The 22,829-nt window shown below is 37.7% G+C and overlaps 1 protein-coding gene across 2 annotated transcripts in view; it reads right to left on the bottom strand.

The window, feature by feature from the left end:
• The window catches only part of ELMO2 (engulfment and cell motility 2), a 188,517-nt gene that overhangs the window by 151,097 nt on the left and 14,591 nt on the right, over window positions 1-22,829 (bottom strand). The window lies entirely within an intron of this gene.

Raw genomic sequence — 22,829 nt, 5'->3', positions numbered from 1 at the left:
TACTGTCATCTAGGGATAGTAGAATACTTCACTAAGGTTGAAATAGCTACATTAACCTTAGGGATGGATTCCAAATTAGAGGATCGTAACAGAAAAATCTTCTTAAATCTAGATGCTGGAGTGTAAGGAATACCAGCCCCAGCCCATTCCTTGGTGATTATTTCCGTAACAGCATCTGGAAATAGAAAAACCTCAAGGGCCTTTGGACTAGGCTTCAATATCTGGTCTAGCTGCTTAACCAATTTTTCCTCAGACAGTTTATTACTAGGTGCATTAGAGAAAACCAAATATCCAAGAATATTTCCACAGGAATGTATCAAAGTTTAATTGGAAGATACAGGTCCAGGCCATAACAAGAAATGTTTTGGGTTAAAATCCCCCTTAATCATGCTATAACAATACACAACAAACAGATTACGAGTTTTGAGCGCTATAGGGAAATTAACGACCGCCACAAAAGCGGCGGTATTTAACCTCCCTATAGCGCTGCTATTACAGGTTTTGAAAAACCTGGCTTGCGCGGGCGATATGGTGGCGTTGAGCACCATACCTCACCCAAATACAAGCACTGCTTTGACGTGCTCGTGCATGATTTCCCCATAGACATCAATGGGGAGAGCCGTCAAAAAAAAAAGCCTAACACTTGCGATCAAGGAAACAAAAGCTCCGTAACGCAGCCCCATTGATGCCTATGGGGAAAGAAAAAGTTATGTTTAAACCGAACACCCTAACATAAACCCCGAGTCTAAACACCCCTAATCTGCTGCCCCAGACATCGCCGACACCTGCCTACAGTTATTAACCCCTAATCTGCCACTCCTGATATCGCCCCCACCTACATTACAGTTATTAACCCCTAATCTGCCGCCCTTAACATTGCAGCCCCCTACATTACAGTTATTAACCCCTAATCTGCCGCCCCCAATGTTGCCGCCACTATACTAAAGTTATTAACCCCTAAACCTCTGGCCTCCAACATCACTAACACTAAATAAATATATTAACCCCTAACCCTAACGTAACCCTAACACCCCTTAACTTAAATATAATTAAAATAAATCTAAATAAACCTTACAGTTATTAACTTAATAATACCTATTTAAAACTAAATGCATACTTACCTGTGAAATAAAACCTAAGCTAGCTACAATATAACTAATAGTAAAACCCACCACCCACCCAACCAAACCCCTGAAATAAAATTCTAGCTAAATAAACCTAAGCTAACCATTGCCCTGAAAAGGGCATTTGGATGGGCATTGCCCCTAAAAGGGCATTTAGCTCTTTTGCGGTGCCCAAACCCTAAGCTAAAAATAAAACCCACCCAATAAAAACTTAAAAAACCCTAACACTAACACCCGACGATCCACTTACAGTTTTAGAAGACCGGACATCCATCCTCATCCAGGCAGCAGAAGTCTTCATCCACACGGCATCTTCTATCTTCATCCATCCGGCGCGGAGCGGGTCCATCTTCAAGACATTCAGCACGGAACATCCTCTTCTTCCGATCGTTGCTGGAAAATGAAGTTTCCCTTTAAGTGACGTCATCTAAGATGGCGTCCCTTACATTCTGATTGGCTGATAGAATTCTATCAGCCAATTAGGAATTAAAGGGAAAAAATTATATTGGCTGATCCAATCAGCCAATAGGATTGAGCTTTCGTCCTATTGGCTGATCCAATCAGCCAATAGGATTGAGCTTGCATTCTATTGGTTGATTGGAATAGCCAATAAAATGCAAGCTCAATCCTATTGGCTGATTGGATCAGCCAATAGGATGAAAGGTCAATCCTATTGGCTGATTGGATCAGCCAATAGGATTTTTTCCCCTTTAATTCCTAATTGGCTGATAGAATTCTATCAGTCAACCGGAATGTAAGGGATGCCATCTTGGATGACGTCACTTAAAGGGAGACTTCATTTTCCAGCGACGATCGGAAGAAGAGAATGCTCCGTGCCGGATGTCTTGAAGATGGACCCGCTCTGCACCGTCTGGATGAAGACTTCTGCCCACTTGGATGAAGACTTCTGCCAGTTTCGATGAGGACTTCTGCCCGCTTGGATGAAGACTTCTGCCGCCTGGATGAGGATGGATGTCTGGTCTTCGAAAACTGTAAGTAGATCGTCGGGGGTTAGTGTTAGGTTTTTTTTAAGGGTTTATTGGGTGGCTTTTATTTTTAGCTTAGGGTTTGGGAACCGTAAAAGAGATAAATGCCCTTTTAAGGGCAATGCCCATCCAAATGCCCTTTTCAGGGCAGTGGTTAGCTTAGGTTTATTTAGATAGAATTTTATTTCAGGGGTTTGGTTGGGTGGGTGGTGGGTTTTACTGTTGGGGGGTTGTCTGTATTTTTTTTACAGGTAAAAGAGCTGATTTCTTTGGGGCAATGCCCCGCAAAAAGCCCTTTTAAGGGTCATTGGCAGTTTAGTGTAGGCTAGGGTTTTTTTTATTTTGGTTTTTTGTTTTTGTTTTGATAGTGCTATTCGATTAGGAGTAATTTGTTTTTATTTTTGATAATTTCGTTTTTTATTTTGTGTAATTTAGTGGGGGGGGGGTTGTAATTTAAATAATTGTATTTTAATAATTTAATTTATTTAATTTTATTGTAATGTTAGTTTTTAGTGTAAGGCAGGTTAGGTTTTATTTTACAGGTAACTTCATATTTATTTTAATTAGGTAGCTAGTAAATAGTTAATAACTATTTAGTAACTAGTCTAACTAGTTAATATAAATACAAACTTACCTGTGAAATAAAAATAAAACCTAAGATAGCTACAATATTATAACTATTAGTTATTTTGTAGCTAGCTTAGGTTTTATTTTATAGGTATAAGTATGTATAAGTATGTATTTAGTTTTAAATAGGTATTATTTAGGTAATAATTGAAAGCTTTATTTAGATTTATTTTAATTATATTTAAGTTAGGGGGTGTTAGGGTTAGGTTAGGGTTAGACTTAGTCTTAGGGTTACGTTAGGGTTAGGGGTTAATATATTTATGTAGTGATGTGGGAGGTCAGAGGTTTAGGGGTTAATAATTAATTTTAGTATATTTTGTTGGGGGGCTTGCGGTTTAGTTCTTAATAGGTTTATTATAGCGGCGGTGTGGGTTTGCAATGCGGGTGGGCAGCGGTTTAGGGGTTAATAGGTTTATTATAGTGGTGACGATGTTGGGGAGCGGCGGAATAGGGGTTAATACATTTTTTAAGTGGTGGCGATGTTCGGAGCGGCAGATTAGGGGTTAATAATTTTATTTTAGTGTTTGCGATGCGGAAGGGCCTCGGTTTAGGGGTTAATAGGTAATTTATGGGTGTTAGTGTACTTTGTGACAGTTTAGTTATGAGTTTTATGCTACAGCTTTGTAGCATAAAACTCATAACTACTGACTTTAGATGGCGGTACGGATCTTGTGGTTTTAGAGTGTACCACTAACTTTTTGTCCTCACTGCAAAACTCATAATACTGGCACTATGGAAGTCCCATTGAAAAAGGACTTTTTTAAAAGTGCGGTACTGATGTTGCGTGATGGCCAAAAAGGTGTGCGGTACACCTATACCAGGGGTCAGCAACCTTCGGCTCCCAGATGTTTTGTAACTACATTTCCCATGATGCTCAGATAGCCTAAAGAGTGTCTCAGCATCGTGGGAAATGTAGTTCCAAAACATCTGGGAGCCGAAGGTTGCTGACCCCTGACCTATACCAACAAGACTTGTAATAGTGGCGTTAGGGAAAAAGCAGCGTTATGAAGCATAGCAATGCTTTTTCACTCATAACGCAAAACTCGTAATCTAGGTGTCTGTTTTTAAATACACACCTACTCACCAACAACACAGGTGAGTGCTAGACCATATATTACATTTAAAAAATCATTTTTATTCATACGTTGCCACCTAGTGGCTGAATATATACATTGAATAAAAACAATATAGTATCAGTATGTATCAGAGAATTTATCTGCAAGGTAATATAACTCCTAATTCCCTTGATAAAATATTTTAATCACTTAGAACACAATGCACCAAAGATAATTCACAAAAAAATAAAAAAAATATTTTCTCTGTTTAACCCATTGGGAACCATTGAATCTAACTTACAGATCCAAAATATTTATTTTTGCTTCAACATAACCTCCCAATCTCCTCCCCTTTTTGGTTTCTTCACACTATCTATAACTTGCTCGTTAATTCTCTGCTTTAGAGGAAACCCCTTCCCTGTGCAAGACACTTTATAACCACTTGTCAGTGTCATCATTATTGCTGCAAGATGAATATTGCATATTCCTAATCCTACAAATGCTAACACAAAATATGTATTACCCACTCTTAAAGGGACAGTGTACACCAATTTCCATTTAACTGCATGTAATAGACACTACTATAATCAATAATATGCACAGATACTGATCTAAAAATCCAGTATAAAAAACTGTTTAAAAATGTAATCAGAAGCTCCCATTTTAGCACTGTTGAAAAGGTTAGCTGGAACACCCACTGAAAGTGGTTCTATAGCAAAAAAAACAGACTCTCCCCCCTTTCTTCCTTTGCATATGAAAAGACTCTTTAAACAAACAGGAGCAAGCTGGAGTAGATATCCATCACTAATCTCCTAAAACTTTGGCGCTTGTTTAGGAGTCAGAAAATCAGCACAATGTTATTTAAAAATAAGCAGAACTTTAAATTTAAATTAAAAAGCAAGCTGTATGAGCTATATAAATGGATCATCTACAAAACATTTATGCAAAGAAAATCTAGTGTATAATGTCCCTTTTACTTGGATGACAAGCATAGCAAACCAATATCTCATGTGTCTTAATATTTATTGGCATTACAATGTAGTACAAGTTCAACAACTCTGAATAACGACAGAGTTTACGTTTCCAATCAAAAGTGAATGATGTGAAAAAGCATGCAATTTCCAAAATTAAACTCCCAAAACAAATATAATGTATTATTATGTTATTAAATTCTCCAGAGTGGGGGAGTTAACGGGACACCACTGCAGGAAGTCACTGTCTTCCAAGTTACAGCACCATATAGACCAATATCTGGGACTATAATTCCCACAATCCTTTGTGCCAAATGTTGCTACTGAGCACTTCTTAACATATATTCAAAGGGACACAAGATACTTTGTAAGATTTTTCAGCAGTCTTGCAATAAATTAAAGTAGATAAATGTAAAGTCTATTTGAATGCATTTGCACCATTTTTTATAGTGAAGCTCTATCCACCACTAGCCATATTTGGAGAAGCCAATCCAGACTTATTACTGAAGCAAACACAGCTACCAACTGTCATTTTGTTAGTAAATGCTAAAAAAATTCCATTTCATTATCTGATAAATTATGCTAAAGACAAATTAGGGACAAATATGTAGCATGGTTAGGCTTGTGAAATTTGCAGTGTGTACTATTCTCAGAAGTGGAAAGCTTGCCATTTAAATTACAGAAAAAAATGGCCAAAATAAAGAATGAAAGTATATTACAAAATTGTTTTACTTTGCATAATTAAATATTTTATATTAAAATACAATCTAAAACTGTATACAATACAATCTACCATCCCAATAAAAGACAAAACAAATACATGCATATGAGAAAGGAAGTGGAGAAGAGAGAGAAGAGAGAGAAGAGAGAGTAGAGAGACACGAGAGAGACGAGAACTCCTCCGATTGGCTGAAACACATTCATTTGATTGGTTCTATTTTAGCCAATCAAGAATCGAGTTGCTAACTAATCAGACGTTGCTGAAGCAGATTTTCTACTATTCTGGCTGCTGTCTAAAAAAGGGGAGTTTTTTTATCTCACTTTTTGCGAGATAAAAAGTGCTATTTATATCCCTGCAGTTCCATCAATGAAACAGACTTCCCAGGATACAAGTCTCAGCTGTGTCACTGGGATGAATGAGCTATTATCACTTGTCTGCCTCAGCTAACATCTGGTACACTGAGCAGGCTGTGGCCCACAAGCCTGCACTACTGACCCTGTCCACTGGAGTGGTTAATGAGATTGGTGGAGACTCCCTGCTAGTAGCTGGTCCTTTTCAGGACCCAGGAAGGCCACGCTGACTGCAAGACTGACCACTCCTCCCTCCAGCAAACACCCTGTGCCAACATTTATTTATTTGTATCTATCATGGCTTCCTAATTTTCTCAATTTTTAATCTTTCTTTCAACTAGAATAAAAGAAAGAGGAAAATGTCACCAAACCCTATGTAAAGATTTTAACATAGAAGATCCTGCAGGGACAGAAAAAAAGAGGCGCCACATAGAACAGTATATTCTGTACAACAGATATACAGATGACAGACGATCCCTTGCGGGTAGCTACTCACAAAGGCAGAGGCACAACCGGAGTGCCGGACACAGCAAATCGAGACCTCAAAAGTCGCCTGACAGACTCACTGGCACGCCGCAGGGCCGGTCACGTGGAGTAGATAGACCAATCCGGATGCAATAGCCCCAATGCTAAGCCAGACACCAATAGGCCGTAGGAGGTGTGTAGTGCGAAATCAGCAGCCTCAATAGGATCAGACGGACCCCAAACAAGGCCAGATAAAAGGAGCAGAGAGCAAGTGTAATAAAAAGTGTCTAGTTTATTGAAAATACACTTTAAAAACAGCAACGCGTTTCTCAGCAATAAAATGCTGTTTCATCAGGCTGCAAAAAACTTTAAATTCCTTGCTCTAAATAAAATAAACTCCAGGTATGATAAAATGGGAAGAAGATCTAGGCAGATCCTGGTCAGTAGAGACCTGGACAGAAAATATCCAAAGAGGCCTTAAATTCTCCCCCAATGCAACATTGAAAGAAAACTACCTTAAGGTAATACACAGATGGTATATCTATCCCACTAAATTGGCCAAGGTAGAGAATGGTGAACATCACCGGTGCTATAGAGGATGAGACGAAATGGGTTCCTACTTACATATGTGGTGGCACTGTGTTAAGGTCAAGCGAGTATGGGATTATATCTCAAATTTTTTAAGCGTAATACTAGAATCAGATATAGCCCTCTCTCTAGAGCAGGCCCTGTTGCATTTTCTGCTAGAAGGACCTCTAAAGAGGCATTCTAAATTAGTCAATATGATTTGTACTGTCACACGCATGTGTATAGCTAAATTTTGGAAAATGGATGTCCCTTCCTTTGACTACATTGAGAAGAGAATAGAATACCACTGTAATATGTCAAGTGCCACGGCTGAACTCTTAAACACCAAAGACCGCTTCATTGATATATGGGAACCATACATTATGTATATTGAGGGGGCTAGACGGATAAGACAAAATCCCATATAAAAGGTCAGAGTTAGAGGGGACATTATGTGAGAACTGATACTTACTGATTGAAGTAGGATGATATGTTTGATATGATGAAAATATTATTCTGAGTAAAATCCCTACATGTATGTAATGATGGTGACTTTTTTACAGACTGAACCTGTTTTGTTTTTTGTTTTTTTGAGTTTATTTGTATAACGATGTTTTAATTTGAAAAATCAATAAAAATATTTAAACATAAAATAAGCTCCAGCTAATCATAGGGCAGTACCCGTACACACACCCCACGTGGTATCAGTATCAAGCGTAAAGTCTAGCACCTGATGGTGATTCGGGAAGGACATCGTTATATACGATGGCGGATATGTAGTCATACAGCCCACGATTGGGGGAAATTTCATATAAATAAATGCTTATAAAATAAAAATGACAGTTGAAACTAATACCAAAATAGGCCAGCAAATGAGTACAAAAATGTAAAACAATATATACCAGAACATAATAATCCCAAATCCCATCTTTATGATAGATTCTTTAGACTCAGGCAAAGGGAGACTTACTGGATCCATGTGCTTAAAAGTATGCACCCTGCCGGTCTCAACTTGAGTGTAGATCTGGCTGCATTTCAATAATTATTTTTGTGCATTACTGTTCTGGTTGGTCTCTCTTTGCCAGACTCTACTATCTGTTTTCTCCTACAATTGATCTATCAGCACTATAAGTTCATTCTCTACTCTTACACCTCTGCCCTTCGCTTAGCTAAGCAAACCTACTTCTCTTCTCTTATATCCACTCACTCCTCAAACCCTAAAAGACTCTTTTCCATTTTCAACTCTCTCCTCCACCCACCTGCACCACCCCCCTCATCTGCATTCAGTGCTCATGACCTTGCTGACTATTTTCTCAATAAAACACTTGCAATCCGAGGAAACATCCCAACACAAACCTGCAATCTCCCAACTCCGCTCCCAGTCACCCCCTCTGCCACTCTCTGCACCCTCCTCCCAACCGCTGAGAGTGAAGTGGCTTCCCTTTTGTCTTCCTCACACCTCACTACCTGCCCACTTGACCCTATTCCTTCACATCTAATTCCTCCTCTGTCTACCACCCTCACTCCGGCTCTTACTCACATATTTAACCTATCCCTTTCTACCGGCTCATTCCCTGCCTCCTTCAAACATGCAAAGGTCACCCCATACTCAAAAAACCCTCCCTCGACCCTAACTCCCCTGCAAACTACCGCCCCATATCACTGCTCCCACTAGCTTCAAAACTCCTTGAAAAACTAGTTTTCAATCACCTAACCCACTTCCTGTCCTCCAACTCATTGCTATCTGTTGCCTTTTGACACTGTTGACCATCCCCTTCTCCTACGGTCTCTCAGTTCTCTTGGTCTCTGTGACACTGCCCTCTCCTGGATTCATTCTTATCTCTCTAACAGTTCCTTCTCCGTCTCTTTTGCTGGTGACTCCTCCTCTCTATTGCCCCTGTCTGTTGGAGTACCTCAAGGGTCTGTCCTGGGTCCTCTACTCTTCTCTATTTACACATCTTCACTGGGTAAACTTATCAACAGCCATGGCTTCAGCTATCACCTCTATGCTGATGATACCCAGATCTACCTTTCCACCCCTGCACTCTCTCCTTCTGTCAACTCTCACATCAGCGACTGCTTATCTGGCATTTCCTCCTGGATGGCCTCTCACCAACTAAAAATAAATATGTCCAAGACCGAACTACTTCTAATTTCCCCCTCTAGCTCCACTCCAGTCTCTAATTTTTCTATCACTGTTGGCGGCACCACTATCTCCCCATCACCCCAAGTCCGCTGCCTCTGAGTCACGCTTGACTCAAATCTGTCCTTCATTCCCCACATCCAACTGCTGTCTTCATCCTGCCGCAACAACCTACGCAATATCTCCAAAATTCGTCCGTTTCTGAGTGCTGAAACTACCAAACAGCTCATCCACTCCCTGGTAATTTCCCGACTTGACTACTGTAACAACTTACTAACTGGCCTCCCTCTCTCCCGCCTCTCTCCCCTCCAATCCATCATAAATGCATCTGCCAGACTAATCCACCTCTCTCGACACTCGAGCGCCTCTCTGTGAATCCCTTCACTGGCTCCCCATTCACAACAGAGTTAAATTCAAAATTCTCACCCTGACCTACAAAGCCCTCACCAATGCTGCCCCACCCTACCTGTCCTCACTCATCAACAAATATACTCCTGCCCGTCCCCTAAGATCCAACTACGACCTGCTTCTTGCGTCCTCTACCATCACCTCCTCTCATTCTAGACTACAGGACTTCTCTCGTGTGGCACCAACCCTCTGGAACGCACTTCCTCGAGATGTCAGACTTGCCCCTAACCTCCCCTCCTTTAAACGTTCCCTAAAGACCTTTCTGTTCAGGGAAGCTTATCGCCCAACTTATCAACAAAATAACTTCACTTAACTAACAGTTGCCCTCTATCTCCTCACTAGTATCATTCTCACCTCTGCAGTCCCCACCTCCTGTTTCCAATCCTCCTACCCGTCTAGATTGTAAGTTTCCACGGGAATCGGGCCCTCAATTCCCCCTGTATTTGTCTGTAAAATTTTGTGTCTTATCGTATTGTTTCTCCACTGTACTGTTATCCTTGTACCCATGGGCAGCGCTGCGGAATCTGTCGGCGCTTTATAAAGAATAATAATAATAATCAGCATAGGATCTTTAGTATTGTTTTATCCTGCATAATTTTTGGTTCTAGGTTATTTCTAGATAGGTCACCATATAATAATGATTGTTAGGTCCCCCATTATAGGGTACCTAATGAACAGGTCGATATTTAGTCACTATCGGATATTTTCTATACTAGTTGACCTTCAGGTATAGTGGTTACTGTCATCATCTCTATTGGTACCATGATTGGATTCCACTTTGTGCTTCTGGTTCCCAGTTTGCAACTCGATGGTACCTGTATGGTTGATGTTTAATATGTTTTCTATGTATGTGATCTGACATGACACTGCTATATGTTTTACAGATGTATATCTGTTCAGACCCGATGTGCTATTTGTTGATGTTTATATATATATATATATATATATATATATATATATATATATATATTATATTATATTATATTTCTGGTCAATATGGGGCACCTTTTGACCACATATATAGGTAGATTACCCATATAAGTCTATATTCTATTACTGATTTTTTTATAGTATGTCTATAAATTTTTGTAATTTGGCCTCTTATCTATTTTATATATATATTCAGACTTGTGTCTGTGGGTTATTTGTATTCCATATGTATATAATATTCTTTTAACAAACGATTTTTAATTATGACACATTGTTGCTATTATTATGTTCTGGTATATATTGTTTTACATTTTTGTACTCATTTGCTGGCCTATTTTGGTATTAGTTTTAACACTTGCTCTCTGCTCCTTTTATCTGGCCTTGTTTGGGGTCCGTCTGATCCCTATTGAGGCTGCTGATTCCACACTACACACCTCCTACGGCCTATTGGTGTCTGGCTTAGCATTGGGGCTATTGCATCCGGATTGGTCTATCTACTCCACGTGACCGGGCCTGCGGCGTGCCAGTGAGAATGTCAGGCGACTTTTGAGGTCCCAATCTGCTGTGTCCGGCACTCCGGTTGTGCCTCTGCCTTTGTGAGTAGCTACCCGCAAGGGATTGTCTCTGTCCTCTGTATATCTGTTGTACAGACTATACTGTTCTATGTGGCGCCTCTTTTTTCTGTCCCTGCAGGATCTTCTATCTTCCTCCACACGCCCAAGAGAGCTGCCTCTTTCTCGTCTAGAGTTTGCTACTACTTCTCACAAGCGCACCTCTCCTAGGCCTCCTATGCTCTAGACCTATTGACAGATTTTAACAGATTTTTTTCAGGTACTCGTCCGTTTATCCACAAAATCTCTAAATGGGTTACAAATGTACCATTTCACTGGCCCTGTGCCCAAGTTGCCTGTATCCTGTAAAGAGGGATAAAGTTGCTGCATTTCTAGGAACAGTGCACAATGATGCAATAAAAAAAAATCAGAAAAAAAAATGTGTTAAAAGAGTGTGCTAGCAACTAACTATAATAAATCTACAAATAAAACTAACGGCTAGATTTAGAGTTCTGCGGCCAAAGGGGTGCGTTAGCTACGCATGCTTTTTTTCCCCCGTACCTTTTAAATACCGCTGGTATTTAGAGTTCACAGAATGGCTGCGTTAGGCTCCAAAAAGGGAGCGTAGAGCATATTTACCGCCACTGCAACTCTCGATACCAGCGGTGCTTACGGACGCGGCCAGCTTCAAAAACGTGCTCGTGCACGATTCCCCCATAGGAAACAATGGAGCTGTTTGAGCTGGAAAAAAACTAACACCTGCAAAAAAGCAGCGTTCAGCTCCTAACGCAGCCCCATTGTTTACTATGGGGAAACACTTCCTATGTCTGCACCTAACACTCTAACATGTACCCCGAGTCTAAACACCCCTAACCTTACACTTATTAACCCCTAATCTGCCGCCCCTGCTATCGCTGACACCTGCATATTTTTTTTAACCCCTAATCTGCCGCTCCGTATACCGCCGCATCCTACATTATACCTATGTACCCCTAATCTGCTGCCCCTAACACCGCCGACCCCTATATTATATTTATTAACCCCTAATCGCCGCCAGCTACCTACAATAATTAAACCCTAATCTGCCGATCGGATCTCGCCGCTAGTCTAATAAATGGATTAACCCCTAAAGCTAAGTCTAACCCTAACACTAACACCCCCCTAAGTTAAATATAATTTAAATCTAACGAAATAAATTAACTCTTATTATATAAATTATTCCTATTTAAAGCTAAATACTTACCTGTAAAATAAACCCTAATATAGCTACAATATAAATTATAATTATATTGTAGCTATTTTAGGATTAATATTTATTTTACAGGCAACTTTGTAATTATTTTAAACAGGTACAATAGCTATTAAATAGTTAATAACTATTTAATAGCTAAAATAGTTAAAATAATTACAAAATTACCTGTAAAATAAATCCTAACCTAAGTTACAATTAAACCTAACACTACACTATCAATAAATTAATTAAATCAAATACCTACAAATAAATACAATTAAACCTAACACTACACTATCAATAAATAAATTAAATAAACTACCTACAATTATCTACAATTAAACCTAACACTACACTATCAATAAATTAATTAAATAAAATACCTACAAATAAATACAATTAAACCTAACACTACACTATCAATAAATAAATTAAATAAACTACCTACAATTATCTACAATTAAACCTAACACTACACTATCAATAAATTAATTAAATAAAATACCTACAAATAACTACAATGAAATAAACTAACTAAAGTACAAAAAATAAAAAAGAACTAAGTTACAAAAAATAAAAAAATATTTACAAACATTAGAAAAATATTACAACAATTTTAAACTAATTACACCTACTCTAAGCCCCCTAATAAAATAACAAAGCCCCCCAAAATAAAAAAATGCCCTACCCTATTCTAAAATTAAAAAAGTTCAAAGCTCTTTTACCTTACCAGCCCTGAAAAGGGCCCTTTGCGGGGCATGCCCCAAAGAATTCAGCTCTTTTGCCTGTAAAAAAAAAACATACAATACCCCCCCAACATTACAACCCACCACCCCCATACCCCTAATCTAACCCAAAACCCCCTTAAATAAACCTAACACTAAGCCCCTGAAGATCTCCCTACCTTGTCTTCACCTCACCGGGTTCAGCGATCGGTCCAGAAGAGGGTCCGAAGTCTTGATCCAAGCGGCGGCTGAAGAACTCCATCATCGGGCTGAAGTCGGAAGTCCATCATCGGGATGAAGTCTTCTATCAAGCCACATCTTCAATCTTCTTTCTTCCGGAGCGGAGCCATCTTCTTCCCAGCCGACGCGGATCCAACCTCTTCAAGCGACGCCTACTCGCCGAATGACGGTTCCTTTAAATGACGTCATCCAAGATGGCGTCCCTCGAATTCCGATTGGCTGATAGGATTCTATCAGCCAATCGGAATTAAGGTAGGAATATTCTGATTGGCTGATGGAATCAGCCAATCAGATTCAAGTTCAATCCGATTGGCTGATCCGATCAGCCAAGCAGATTAAGCTCGCATTCTATTGGCTGTTCTGATCAGCCAATAGAATGCGAGCTCAATCTGACTGGCTGATTGGATCAGCCAATCGGATTGAACTTGAATCTGATTGGCTGATTCCATCAGCCAATCAGAATATTCCTACCTTAATTCCGATTGGCTGATAGAATCCTATCAGCCAATCGGAATTCGAGGGACGCCATCTTGGATGACGTCATTTAAAGGAACCGTCATTCGGCGAGTAGGCGTCGCTTGAAGAGGTTGGATCCGCGTCGGCTGGGAAGAAGATGGCTCCGCTCCGGAAGAAAGAAGATTGAAGATGTGGCTTGATAGAAGACTTCATCCCGATGATGGACTTCAGCCCGATGATGGAGTTCTTCAGCCGCCGCTTGGATCAAGCCTTCAGACCCTCTTCTGGACCGATCGCTGAACCCAGTGAGGTGAAGACAAGGTAGGGAGATCTTCAGGGGCTTAGTGTTAGGTTTATTTAAGGGGGGTTTGGGTTAGATTAGGGGTATGTGGGTGGTGGGTTGTAATGTTGGGGGGGGGTATTGTATGTTTTTTTTTACAGGCAAAAGAGCTGAATTCTTTGGGGCATGCCCCGCAAAGGGCCCTTTTCAGGGCTGGTAAGGTAAAAGAGCTTTGAACTTTTTTAATTTTAGAATAGGGTAGGGCATTTTTTTATTTTGGGGGGCTTTGTTATTTTATTAGGGGGCTTAGAGTAGGTGTAATTAGTTTAAAATTGTTGTAATATTTTTCTAATGTTTGTAAATATTTTTTTATTTTTTGTAACTTAGTTCTTTTTTATTTTTTGTACTTTAGTTAGTTTATTTCATTGTAGTTATTTGTAGGTAGTTTATTTAATTAATTTATTGATAGTGTAGTGTTAGGTTTAATTGTAACTTAGGTTAGGATTTATTTTACAGGTAATTTTGTAATTATTTTAACTATTTTAGCTATTAAATAGTTATTAACTATTTAATAGCTATTGTACCTGGTTAAAATAATTACAAAGTTACCTGTAAAATAAATATAAATCCTAAAATAGCTACAATATAATTATTCGTTATATTGTAGCTATATTAGGGTTTATTTTACAGGTAAGTATTTAGCTTTAAATAGGAATAATTTATTTAATAAGAGTTAATTTATTTCGTTAGATTTAAATTATATTTAAGTTAGGGGGGTGTTAGGGTTAGGGTTAGAATTAGCTTTAGGGGTTAAAAAATGTATTATAGTAGTGGTGAGCTCCAGTCGGCAGATTAGGGGTTAATGCTTGAAGTTAGGTGTCGGCGATGTTAGGGAGGGCAGATTAGGGGTTAATACTATTTATTATAGGGTTATTGAGGCGGGAGTGAGGCGGATTAGGGGTTAATAACTTTATTATAATAGCGGCGCGGTCCGGTCGGCAGATTAGGGGTTAATAAGTGTAGGCAGGTGGAGGCGACGTTGAGGGGGGCAGATTAGGGGTTAATAAATATAATATAGGGGTCGGCGGTGTTAGGGGCAGCAGATTAGGGGTACATAGGTATAATGTAGGATGCGGCGGTATACGGAGCAGCAGATTAGGGGTTAAAAAAAATATGCAGGTGTCAGCAATAGCGGGGGCGGCAGATTAGGGGTTAATAAGTGTAAGGTTAGGGGTTGATAGGGATAACGTAGGTGGCAGCGGCGTGCGGTCGGCAGATTAGGGGTTAAAACATTTTAATAGAGTGGCGGCGATGTGGGGGGACCTCGGTTTAGGGGTACATAGGTAGTTTATGGGTGTTAGTGTACTTTAGAGCACAGTAGTTAAGAGCTTTATAAACCGGCGTTAGCCCAGAAAGCTCTTAACTACTGTTTTTTTTCTGCGGCTGGAGTTTTGTCGTTAGATTTCTAACGCTCACTTCAGCCACGACTCTAAATACCAGCGTTAGAAAGATCCCATTGAAAAGATAGGATACGCAAATGGCGTAGGGGGATCTGCGGTATGGAAAAGTCGCGGCTGCAAAGTGAGCGTTAGACCCTTTCCTGACTGACACCAAATACCAGAGGGCGGTAAAAACCAGCGTTAGGAGCCTCTAACGCTGGTTTTCACGGCTACCGCCCAACTCTAAATCTAGCCGTAAGATAATTAATCAATGATACAATACTATTTATTAAAATTAATTAGAAAAAACCTTATAGAAAAGTGGTATCTAATCTAAATACATACATGTATACATTCATCAATGTTAAAATGGCATAAGCAGTATTGTGATCAATAGTTAAAACATTATTAAGAAATGCATATAGTGCACATTATCTGAACATTCACAAGTTATTCACCGTTAGTGCTTAGAAGTCTAACGTATTGATTGTTCAATATGACTGCCCCTTATTTATTTGCATAGGTTTAGACTCTCTGACTTATATTGGTGTAAATATTCCAAGTTCCGTTAGTGTTATTTTATCTTAAAAGCAAGTAGTTTAACAAGTGTTTTGGAAAATTAATACAGTAGTTCCTTCTAGACCCGTTTGATGGATAGGATATTAGTAATGTTTTTCAACAATAGCTCCTTAGTTAAACCGGAATACGGACTTACTTTCTTAGTATCCAAATCCACGTTCGTGCTTGGTGACTCCTTAGCTGACACTGATCAATCCGTGGTGTGTGTTAGTCACGTGTGCAGTATCCTCCAATCGGGTAGTCAGATTATCGGTTTTCCAAAGATCGTATTCAAATACCTTGTAGCAACTGGTGGGTTGTATTGTAGCAATTGATAATTCTATAGATACTCAGAGCGCTCATGAGTTATCTATTCAGAATCAGTTTGAGGCACAATTTTCATCTATTTTCCTCTGTTCTTCTCTGTCTTTGTCACAGTCAGGTGCAAAGGGTAACTCTGGCTAGCACAGGCAGCTCATCTACGCATTTCAACATGTAGCTTTTATCAAGGTGAGCCTGTGTAGTTTTCTCGTGTGTTTTATACTCTGTTCTTAAAGTGACAGTCAATTTCTTTTGTTTAATCTTAAAGGGCAGTCATTCTAAACACCATACAAATCATTTTTATTCTTTAATTCCAATTTAATTGTATTCATAGGCTTTCTTAAAGAAATATATTGCATAATAAGAGTTTTGGAAGATACCTATTAGTTTATTGGTGGTTGTGTTACAGAACAAACTTTTAGTTATATGAAATTAAAGTGAATACTTATATTCCAAAATACCTAATTTTAGCTACTCATCTATAAACTATAAAGTAAAGATTTTCCATGAAGAATCCTATAGAAAGAAACATGGAGAATGATAGAAAAGGTTTTCACCACACAGACTTGAAACCTAAATCTCTCTTTTTTCCCTACCAATGAAAAAGGTAGAAACATAGAAATGTTCGAGAAGGCAGTAAAAAAAAAAGATTGGAGAGGAGGAGATTTGAATAAAAGAAAATATAAACACAGGGAGAATGGAATGGAATTTAACTAAGAGAATGATACATTAAAAGAGTTACAAAATAACGAACATATAGTCATAAAACAAGCAGATAAAGGGATTGTGATATTAAATACAGTAGATTACATTAAAGAAGCTCATAGATTACTTGACGATACCGAAACATACAAGAAAAACATTTTCAATCCTATTAACAAACAAAAGAAAGAATTAATACATTTACTCAATAGGGCACACAACATTGGAATTATTAACATTAAGGAATACGAATTCCTACTAGAAAAATATCCCAGAACTCCGGTATTCTATTATTTACCAAAAAATCATAAATCCCTTCAAAATCCTCCCGGTAGACCTATAATTTCAGGTATCCAATCAATCACATCAAATCTATCAGAATATGTTGACACTTTTTTACAAAAAGTGTGACCAAATTGCCATCATATCTTAAAGAACTCCATTTTATAGTTTTTAGGATTCTTAAAAAAATCAGTGGAGTGATGATTTAATACTAGTAACTTGTGACGTGTGTTCATTGTATACCAACATCCAACACTACTTAGGATTAGTGGCAGTTGAATATTTTTTTAATGAAAGGTGGTGACATGCAAATTCAGCAAATTGACTTTTTATTAGAAAGTATTAACTATATTTTAACCAATAATTATTTTAATTTTGATAACCAATTTTACCTACAAACTAGGGGTACGGCAATGGGCACCAAGTTTGCCCCAAGTTATGCCAATCTTTTTATGGGCTATATTGAAGAAGAATTTATTTATGTCTCAACTTTGGAGTCAAACAGAAAAATCAGTTTTAGAGAGTGAGGAAAAATTGTAGTAAACTAGAGGGTTTCGATAATCAAGCTACACTACTTGAAGATACATTTTTAAAAAAAGAGGATATGAAATAAGAATGGTCAATAGAGCCAAAATGAACGCGAGAGAAAGAGGACAAAATGAATTTTTAGAGCCTAAGAAAGTGAAAGACAAAATTGAGGACAGGCTAGATATACCATTCATTACTGACTACAGTATACACCATAAAAAAATGAGAGGTATCCTAAATAAACACTGGCACTTGTTGCAATGTGATCCTTTCATTGGAGAATCACTAACAGACAGACCCAAAGTAGTTTTTAATAAAGTTAGAAATCTTAAGAAGATCCTAGCACCAAGCACTTTTACCAGAAAAAAAGAGAGAGCAAGAAGTAGATCTAAGTGGCAATAAATTGGAAGGTTACCTCCCATATTTAAGCTGTAAAGCTTGTAAATTTAGCCATAAAACTAAAAGTGTGAAATCTACTGTTACCAACAAAGAATACAAACTTAAGGACATAATTAGATACTCTGATAAAAATGTGGTATACCTAATACAATGCTCATGCAAAAAACAATATTTAGGGGAGACCTCTCGTCCCTTGAGAGATAGGATTAGGAAGCACCTCTTTAACATTGAACACAGTTTTGAGGGGCATCTCCTCTCCAAGCATTTTAGAGAAATACATTCTTAAAACCCCAAAGGGTTAAAATATTGGGGTATAAGGAAAATGAAAAGAGATTGGAGAGGAGGAGATTTGAATAAAAGATTATTAAGAACAGAAGCAAAATTAATATTTAATTTAAAAACCTTAGACCCCTAGGATTGAATGCTAAGTTGGATTTAAATCCATTCATTTGAGCCCAAACCAAGTCTGATGTTTTAGAAACCCTTCCCATAATGGCAATTACCATATAATTTTAATATAAACTTTTACTATATATTTTTACTGTGTATATTAAGATTTTCAAAAGATTTTTTATGTGAGTTTTTATGTCATTATATAAAATACATTTTATTCTCTAGCATCATCACCTTTGTAGACAGTATATATATTTGGAATACCAGAATTTTAAGGTTGATTATAAGATGTTTTGGAGTAATTTGTAATTTGTTTACTACTTTTAACCTTGATAGGAAGCCAGATATATACTTTATAGTTTATAGATGAGTAGCTTAAATTAGGCATTTTGGAATATAAGTATTCACTTTAATTTCATATAACTAAAAGATTGTTCTGTAACACAGTTACCAATAAACTAATAGGTATCTTACAAAACTCTTATTATGCGATTGACTGCCACTTTAAGAACAGAGTATAAAACACACAGTCTCATCTTGAGAAAAGCTACATGCTGAAATGCGTAGATGAGCTGCCTGTGCTAGCCAGAGTCCCTGACTGTGACAAAGACAGAGAACAGAGGAAAATAGATGAAAATTGTGCCTCAAACTAATTTTGAATAGATAACTCATGAGCGCTCTGAGTATCTATAGAATTATCAATTGCTACAATACAACCCACCAGTTGCTACTAGGTATTTGAATACGAGCTATGGAAAACCGGTATTCTGACTACCCGATTGGAGGATACTGCACAAGTGACTAACACACGCCACGGATTGATCAGTGTCGATGAAGGAGACGCCAAGCACGGACATGGATTTGGATACTATGAAAGTAAGTCAGAGAAAGCATTGAAGCTTTCGTTTTCCGGTTTATCTAAGGAGCTATTGTTAAAAAACATTACTAGTAATATCCAGGTCTAGAAGGAACTTTTCATTTTCCAAAACACTTGTTAAACTACTTGCTTTTAAGATAAAATAACATGAACGGAACTTGGAATATTTACACCACTATAAGTCAGAGAATCTAAACCCTGCAAATAAATAAGGGGCAGTCATATTGATCAATCAATACATTAGACTTCTAAGCACTAACAGTAAATAACTTGTGAAAGTTCAGATAATCTGCATTATATGCACTTCTTAATAATGTTTTAACTATTGATCGCAATACTGCTTATGCCATTTTAACATTGATGAATGTATACATATACAGTGGATATAAAAAGTCTACACACCCGTTAAATGTCATGTTTCTGTGTTGTAAAAAAATGAGACAAAGATAAATCATTTCAGAACTTTTTCCACCTTTAATGTGACCTATAAACTGTACAACTCAATTGAAAAACAAACTAAAATCTTTTAGGTGGAGGGAAGTAGAAATAAAAAACTAAAATAATATGGTTGCATAAGTGTGCACACCCTTAAACTAATACTTTGTTGAAGCACCCTTTGATTTTATTACAGCACTCAGTCTTTTTGGGTATGAGTTTTTCATCATGGCACATCTTGACTTGGCAAGATTTGCCCACTCTTCTTTGCAAAAACACTCCAAATATGTCAGATTGTGAGGGCATCTCCTGTGCACAGCCCACTTAAAGGGACACTGAACCCAAATTTTTTCTTTTGTGATTCAGATAGAGCATGCAGTTTTAAGCAACTTTCTAATTTACTCCTATTATCAATTTTTCTTCGTTCTCTTGTTATCTTTATTTGAAAAAGAAAGCATCTAAGCTTTTTTTTTTTTTGGTTCAGTACTCTGGACAGCATTTTTTTATTGGTAGATGAATTTATCCACCAATCAGCAAGGACAACCCAGGTTGTTCACCAAAAATGGGCCGACATATTAACTTACATTCTTGAATTTCAAATAAAGATACCAAGAGAATGAAGACAATTTGATAAAAGGAGTAAATTAGAAAGTTGCTTAAAATTTCATGCTCTATCTGAATCACAAAAGAAAAAAAAATTGGGTTCAGTGTCTCTTTAAGATCACCCCCACAGATTTTTGATTGGATTCAGGTCTGGGCTCTGACTGGGCCATTCCAAAACTTTAATCTTCTTCTGGTGAAGCCATTCCTTTGTTGATTTGGATGTATGCTTTGGGACGTTGTCATGCTGAAAGATGAAGTTCCTCTTCATGTTCAGCTTTCTAGCAGAAGCCTGAGGGTTTTGTGCCAATATTGTCTGGTATTTGGAACTGTTCATAATTCCCTCTACCTTGACTAAGGCCCCAGTTCCAGCTAAAGAAAAACAGACCCAACGCATGATGCTGCCACCAAAATGCTTCACTGTGGGTATGGTGTTCTTTTGGTTATACGCAGTGTTGTTTTTGCGCCGAATATATCTTTTGGAATTATGGCCAAAAAGTTTAATCTTGGTTTCATCAAACCAGAACACCTTTGTGACATGCTTTTGGGAGACTTCAGATGTGTTTTTGCAAAATTAGCTGGGCTTGGATGTTTTTTTTTCGTAAGCAAAAGCTTCCGTCTTGCCACTCTCTACCCCATAGCCCAGACATATGAAGAATACGGGCGATTGTTGTCACATGCACCACACAGCCAGTACTTTCCAGATATTCCTGCAGCTCCTTTAATGGTGCTGTAGGCCTCTTAGCAGCCTCCCAGACCAGTTTTCTTCTCGTCTTTTCATCAATTTTGGAGGGACGTCCAGTTCTTGGTAATGTCACTGTTGCGCCATATTTTCTCCACTTGATGATGACTGTCTTCACTGTGTTACATGGTATATCTAATGCCTTGAAAATTGTTTTGTACCGTTCTCCTGACTGATACCTTTTAACAATGAGATCCCTCTGATGCTATGAAAGCTCTCTGCGAACCATGGCTTTTGCTGTAGGTTGCGACTAAGAAAATGTCAGGAAAGACCTACTAGAACAGCTGAACTTTATTTGGGGTTAATCATAGGTATTTTAAATTATGGCAGGTGTGTACCGACTCCTATTTAACATGATTTTGAATGTGATTGCTTAATTCTAAGCACAGCTACATCCCCAGTTATATGCAACCATATTATTTTAGTTTTTTATTTTTACTTCCCTCCACCTAAAAGTTTCAGTTTGTTTTTCAATCAAGTTGTACAGTTTATAGGTCACATTAAAAGTTCTAAAATGATTTATCTTTGTCTCATTTTTTTATATCACAGAAACCTGACATTTTAACAAGGGTGTGTAGACTTTTTATATCCACTGTATGTATCTAGATTAGATACCACTTTTCTATAAGGTTTTTTCTGATTAATTTTAATAAATATTGTATCATTGATTAATTATCTTAGTTTTATTTGTAGATTTATTATAGTTAGCTGCTAGTACACTCTTTTAACACATTTTTTATGATTATTTCACTGTGATAAAGGGGATATATTACTTAAAGAGTGACAATACTATTTATAGGGGTTTTTTTTGTATCTGCAATAAAAAAAATGCAAGGTGCAGAATGTTCAGCTTTGTAGCAGGTTGGTAGTGGAGAAAAATAGCAGCCACTGCGGCGGTAACAGCGAAACATGTCAGGAAGATTAGGGTCTTGGTGAGGAGTCTTAGGAGCTCCTGTGTTTTTAGAGCGCACTCAGTAACCTTGTTAATGTAGTAGATTAATTAACTTTCCAATACTATATTCCGGTCTTTGATGATACTATAAATTTGGAATTTGAGTCTCATTAACATAACTCATTTGTATCACGGATTCGTTAAACTGGGGTTTTGTGAGCGGTTAACCCTAAACGCTGTATTATACCGAAGGGTACCATAATAGCATATACCGCAGATTACTAGCGGAAATTATAACCTATAAAAGCGTTAATATTTACGATCAGTTACCTCTTAAGATATAAACTGAAATCTTATCTAGAAAACGCACGCGCGGGGTTAAGTATACTACTACCTTAGCGTTTACTTAAGGATAATACCATATAGGTTGGTGAATAAAATCAGCTGTGATCCAACCTAACAAAATTTGGGAAATACTTTGGGAAATATATCGATTTATCACATACAGTTGTAGGCGACGACAACAAACATAGAATCTAATATATATATTAAGTATCTAACATTGATATATTGTTTCTTTATACTTCATGTAACTATTTGACATTAATCATTACTAACCATTGTAAACTCTGAAGAGGTTACTATTTACCAAAATACTTTATAACAATTGTATTTCCATTTAGATATTAATCTAAGATTACTATATTATTTAACAGCTGTGACATAATACCAATAATATATCATTTTGGGTTAGTAACAGACCTGACAAGTGCTGTTTAATCTCTTATAACTGCAGTAGGCCTGCGAAGATTTATAATCTTGATTACAGTG

This window comes from Bombina bombina, chromosome 1, assembly GCF_027579735.1.
Source record: "Bombina bombina isolate aBomBom1 chromosome 1, aBomBom1.pri, whole genome shotgun sequence".
Lineage (NCBI taxonomy): Eukaryota > Metazoa > Chordata > Amphibia > Anura > Bombinatoridae > Bombina > Bombina bombina.
Note: the sequence above shows the minus strand (reverse complement) of the source record. Positions and strands in the feature narration are given on the sequence as shown.